A 6,000-nucleotide genomic window follows, 5' to 3' on the forward strand; every position below is an offset into this window, starting at 1 on the left:
AAAGTCCTAACCTATTCAACCTTTCTCTGTAACTCAGTTTCTCAAGTCCCAAACATCCTTGTAAACTTTCTCTTCACCCTTTCAACCTTATTAATATCCTTCCTGGAATTCGGAGACCAAAACTGCACACAATACTCCAAATTCAGCCTCACCAATGCCTTACACAACCTCACCATAACATTCCAACTCTTATACTCAATACTTTGATTTATAAAGGCCAATGTACCAAAAGCTTTCTTTACTACCCTATCCACCTGTGACGCCACTTTTAGGGAATTATGTATCTGTACTCCCAGATCCCTCTGTTCTACTGGACTCCTCAGTGTCCTACCATTTACCTTGTATGTTCTACCTTGGTTTTTCCTTCCGAATTGCAATACCTCACACTTGTCCACATTAAACTCCATCTGCCATTTTTTAGCCCATTTCTCCAACTGGTCCAAATCCCCCTGCAAGCTTTGAAAACCTTCCTCACTGTCCACTACACCTCCAATCTTTGTATCATCAGCAAATTTACTGATCCAATTCGCCACATTATCATCCAGATTATTGATATAGATGACAAATAACAATGGACCCAGCACTGATCCCTGCGGCACACCACTAGACACAGGCCTCCATTCAGAGTAGCAATCCTCCACCATCACTCTCTGGCTTCTTCCATTGAGCCAGTGTCTAATCCAAATTACTACCTGTCCATGTATATCTAGCGACTGAATCTTCCTTACTAACCTCTCATGCGGGACCTTGTGTAACTTCCCATAGTTTCAAACAGGGGCAGTGGTTTCTGACCATAGCTTGACCTTTACCTCTCAGAGCTCTTCCAAATTTACCAAGGAAAAGGATTTACCTCTCAGTTTCTGCACAATGGACTACATATTTGTCAGGCAAGTTAAACTCAAGAACTTTATTAGGAGCAGAAGTAGGCCACTTGTCCCCTCAAGCATGTCCCTCCATTTAACATGATCATGAGCTGATCTACCAAAGCCTCATCTCCTTTGTGCCATTTCTCCAGAGCATCAGTTCACAGATTTTTCTGCCTCTTCATGTATCTCCGATGATTCATAACACTCTGGGGAAGAGAGCGCCAGTGACTCACAAACTTTGAAGAGTAAGCCTTGCCTTTCCAGGGTTTGCCCAGAAGATCAGGATTGTGAGGAACCTGACCCTTTGGCAGGTAAATTGTGTTGCTGTGGTTGTGATGACTAGGTGCGTGTGTGTGTGTGTAGGGTGGGGGAAGGCCAGCTGTTAAAATTCTAGACCACAAGCTTAACCGTACTTGCCTCTCACCCAACTAGTTCCTCTTTCCATGGTGTCGTCTTGGAACCAGAAGTCTAAACAGCCCCTGAGTCAGTTATGCAGATATATAATATGCATGTACAAATCAAATTTTAACTGAATTTTAAATTTAGCGGCTAAGAGTCCGGTTACCCAGAGCTTAGGAAATTAAGCAGCTGAAGAGAGGTGGCAATACCACGACTTCTGTCTGAAGGACTGTAGCAGGAGTGTCATTAAATTGTCTTCCTTCCATCTTTGCAAAGCACTGAACCTTGGACCAATGATCTCCTACATTCTGCAATTCTTAATCAAAATGGCCAGCACTTTGAGCCTGCTCTTTCTGGTACTCATATTTCCCCCACAGTTCTAACCCCCACCTCCATCCCTCCAGTCTGTGCTACATTGAATCACTTCATCTTCAACCAGCTGTCATCTTTGAAATCTGAGCACTGTCAGCTGGGAGGGAGAAAAATAATATTCGTACAAGGTCTTGTCATCAAGATTAGTTGGATATCCACACATTAAGTTTTCTTTGTCATGTTTCTTTCCGATCCCTCAAACCTAAATTTGAACATCAGTGCTTCTCCAGATTGAGACTGAGATTCATATTTGTTTATCATATGTACATTGAAACATGCAGTGAAAAGCGTTGCTTGCAGAAACGACTAACACGCTCAAGAATGTGCTGGAAGTAGCCCACAAGTGTCACCACACATCCCAGCACCAATATAGAATGCCAGCAATGTTCAGCAGAGTAACGCAAATAGCAACAATGACAACTATGTAAAACAACAACAGCAAATCAAACCCATTCCTCACCCTCCTTCCCTCCCTCCCACCTATCCCCTCACACTCATGACGGTCTCCTACCTGAGGACATACCGCCTCTGGGCCTCCAGCCTCGGCCATCTCTCGGGATACTAATAGGAAGATCTGATTTGCCTTCACTAATGGAAGACAGCATTCTGCAGATCAGTCCGTTGTGACTGTGACTAAGTCAGCGGAAAAACTGAAGAAGCCTGTGGATATGAAAGTCCTTATTCATCATGACAAGCAGATAGTCTCTCAGAATCCCTCTCAGTAGAATCTCCCAACTCAAAGTACATCAGATTTTTATAATTTTTAGAGCAACTGTAACAACAGGTGATTCAATGCAATTCTAACAACGAAAATGATGGTGTTTACTTCAACAGTTTGTGTCCAACAAACTGTTCCATTGAAATACATATTTACAATAGGAGCACACAGTAACTGACAAGACACCTCCGAAAGTTAAAACATCTTTGCTAGGTCAAAGTAGTTCACATGTGGTCTCAAAGCTTCTGGCAGCTCTTCTCGACCTCTGGAAGAAGGGTATAAAATAACTTAGCTTTAGGTGCCTTGTTTGATGTAGGCTAATCAACATGGACCATCGTCACATGTTTGGCTGATGTAGAGAATCACATGATCATGCCAGTTTACAAAACCATACTTGAGCGGCCAGCCCACTACCATGTGCCAGCTGCCTGTGCTCTGTGGACACCTTTTAATTTCAAAATTGCTTTCATTTTAGCTTTCAGCTAGTTTATTTTAAAAGGCTGGTTGACTCTTGTTGGTATCTGCTATCCCTGTCCCATAGCTCTGAAAGATGATCCGTAACTCCATGCCTGACGATTCCCTAACACAGTCTACCTGGGTGAACTTAAACACAACAATTTTTACACTCTCTGCTCTGACTTCAGAGTGGAAGGTAAGCATTTGTTAGCTCAGTTTATCTGAAAAGTTAATTAAACGCATAGCCAGATCTTCCTATGGTAAAATATCTGAAACATAAAAATGATACAATTGTACAGCATAAATGATGTCACCTAGCTGTTTGTATGATATAATCTCGCAGTATGACGCCTTCTGACTGCATTTATGGTGTCACCTAGTAACGTGTACCGTAAAAATGTGTCTGTGATTAAACTGTCCAGTAGTGTGTATCACAAAGTTTGATTGTGTAATATGTCAAAATGTCTTTCTCCAGCTTTAACGAGAGGGAGCATTTCATCATCAAAGCTCGTTGTTCCCAGCTAAAGTTTCCTCCCACATCTAAAAATGGATGAGTCATATTTATGTCTCTTTCCTGAACTGTTTCCAGTCCAGCACTGTCTTTAAAGGCAGGATACCAAGTGCCAGATGTAAAATGGAGCTGCACTCTATTAGCATTCCATCCATTAGTATTTTTAGCTTCCTGCCACTGGAAACATGGACAGAATTGGAAAAGTACACTGATTAGGAATTGAATTATTTCATTCTGTAACTATTATGTGAATTCTGTGTGTTTAAATGCAAGTTAAGTGCAAAGACTGGGCCTCAAGGTCACAGGGTCACCTCGCGGGCATCAGGGGCCAGTTGTCACATGTTATCAGTGGGTGGGGAGGGGGTCCATACTGTATATATTCAAGCCACAGTGTCGCGGTGGGGGGGAAGTGGTTAAATGACAATTAATCTTGAATTGAATTATGGGTGGATCATTACTTCTCAAAAGAATGCTTTAATATCTGTTCATATGGAATATGCTTAACCATAAACTGGGCTAATGTGGATTTTTCTTATCGCACACGTACAGTACACGATGGACAAAGTGGGCTTTAGAGAGGGATCAGACTGCTCTGCACAGACTTCAGTGAAGCAATCCAAACAGATAGCTTTCCCATCAGGTCTGGAGTCAGGCAGGATTGTCCACTCTCCTGTCTTGTATAGAACCCTTTGCCAAAGCCATGAGGAACGACAGGAGCATAAGAGGGATGATGTTGCCGGGCAGTGGATGAACTCAGGTTAAGCCACTCTGTACATGGACAATGTCACCATCTTCTGCTTGGATCTGAGGTCTGTTTGCAGATTGAACAGCAGGTTTGAGTGGACATCAGGGGCCAGAGTTAATCACACGAAGAGTGAGGCTATGCTCTTCGGCAACTGGCCTGACCATTCCAGAGACTCCTGCGTCGTCAGATCTGATTACCTGGAAGCGCTGATTTGGAGGGGCCAAGGTGTGCGACAAGCATTGGCTAGAGTGCATTGGGAAGGTAAAACAGAAATTGGGAGTGTAAGGAGGATGCTCCCTCTTGATAACTAGTAAGAACCTGATTATCAGGTGTGAGGTGCTCTCAGGGCTGCTGTACTCGATGCAACTGTAGCCCATTTCCTGCTCCTCCAGTGTGGAAATCACACGAGCCATCTTCAGGTTCATCTGGGGATCCATGATGGAGTGGGTCAGATGGGTCTTGATGCACAAGGGTCTGGACAAAGGCAAAAATGTACCTAATATCACCCTCACCCTGATGACCACCCTCACGTTTGGCTGCATCAGGCTGTGTCCAGAACCTAAGTACGTGGGCAACCAATACCATTATGCATCGAGTTTCTCTGTCCCCTGTGTTGCAAAGGATGGGTCCAGTCAGCTCGGTGTTACCACGCCATCTGTCCTTCGTAGCAAAGTTCTTTCAGACCAACACCTTTGACCACAAGTTCAGCAGGCAGTGGTCAGCACAGAACGTTCTGCAGCCACTGCAGGGGAAGGACTCATTGGACATAGTGGAGTGGTTCCCTGTGCATACTGTCCAGATTATTTAGCAGAATGTCTCAATGCCAGGTCTCACCAACAGGCACCAAGATCTTGTCTAGCTGGCAGTGAGAGTGATGCTCCCAGTCAGATCTCTCCTGTATCACTCCCACTGCACATTGCCCACGGGATGACTGTATCGAGGACAAGACCGTTGCTCATCCCTTTGCTGACTGTGTGCTTGTGAAGATGGTGTGGGGAATGATTCAAGGGCCTGTGTCAAGGGTGACAAATGGACTCTCTAATCTACGAGCTGCTCCCAGGGACACACACACACACACAGATGAACATCAAGGGCTGCTGGCAGATCATCAGCACAGTGAACGGCATCCCTTGGTCTGCCCAAATCAGGATGGTCTGCCAGCTCATCGAGATGTCCATGGAGGGATGCTGCCAAATGGCACCTTCCCTGCTTCAGAAGTACATGCTGACGGATGCACTAAAGGTTGGTGCATCCACTGCAAGGGCTTGGTGGGAAAGGGCCATAATATTCGGTTCTTACACTCCTGAAGAGGGAGGGGTCGGGTTGAGTGAGGAAGCCCCTCAATTATATTATGAATCACCCCATGGGGTTGCAAGAGTTGTAACAGTTCTATTGGTTTTAATGAATGTCATAGAAAACCACTTAAAGTATTGCATATGAATATAAGGAAAAGGCACTGCACGGTTTATTCTTGTAAATATTTTAAAATTATAGTTCATTTTGATATATAAACTAATGTAGATTTGTCATAGATTTAAGTGCTTATACTTGCTTGAGTCATGCACGAACATTGGATAAATATTTTTAAATTACCTCAAACGTAGGTGGGTGCAGCAGTGGGAAAATAGAGTGGAAGGCTAAGAATACTTCCCTTGAGATTGTACGTAAGAAATATAGGAGAGAAAGCGGATTCATTTTCAGCCCCCGTTTCTCTTTCACTAACTATTGGCAACGCCAGGAGGCAAGTGCGTGGGGAATAGTTAGAGGAACTACTGGACAAGGGAAGGGTCCAGCTTTTGCTCCTCTCCCCCAGAAGTCACTTGAAGCACAATGAAGTAACTGATTAAGCGTCATATGCAATACTGGTGGACCAGTCTACAGCAGTTCCCTTGGAAGTGGATGACAACTCCAGTTGTGTAAACCTTTGTGAATC

Source organism: Hypanus sabinus, chromosome 4 (genome assembly GCF_030144855.1).
Source record: "Hypanus sabinus isolate sHypSab1 chromosome 4, sHypSab1.hap1, whole genome shotgun sequence".
Lineage (NCBI taxonomy): Eukaryota > Metazoa > Chordata > Chondrichthyes > Myliobatiformes > Dasyatidae > Hypanus > Hypanus sabinus.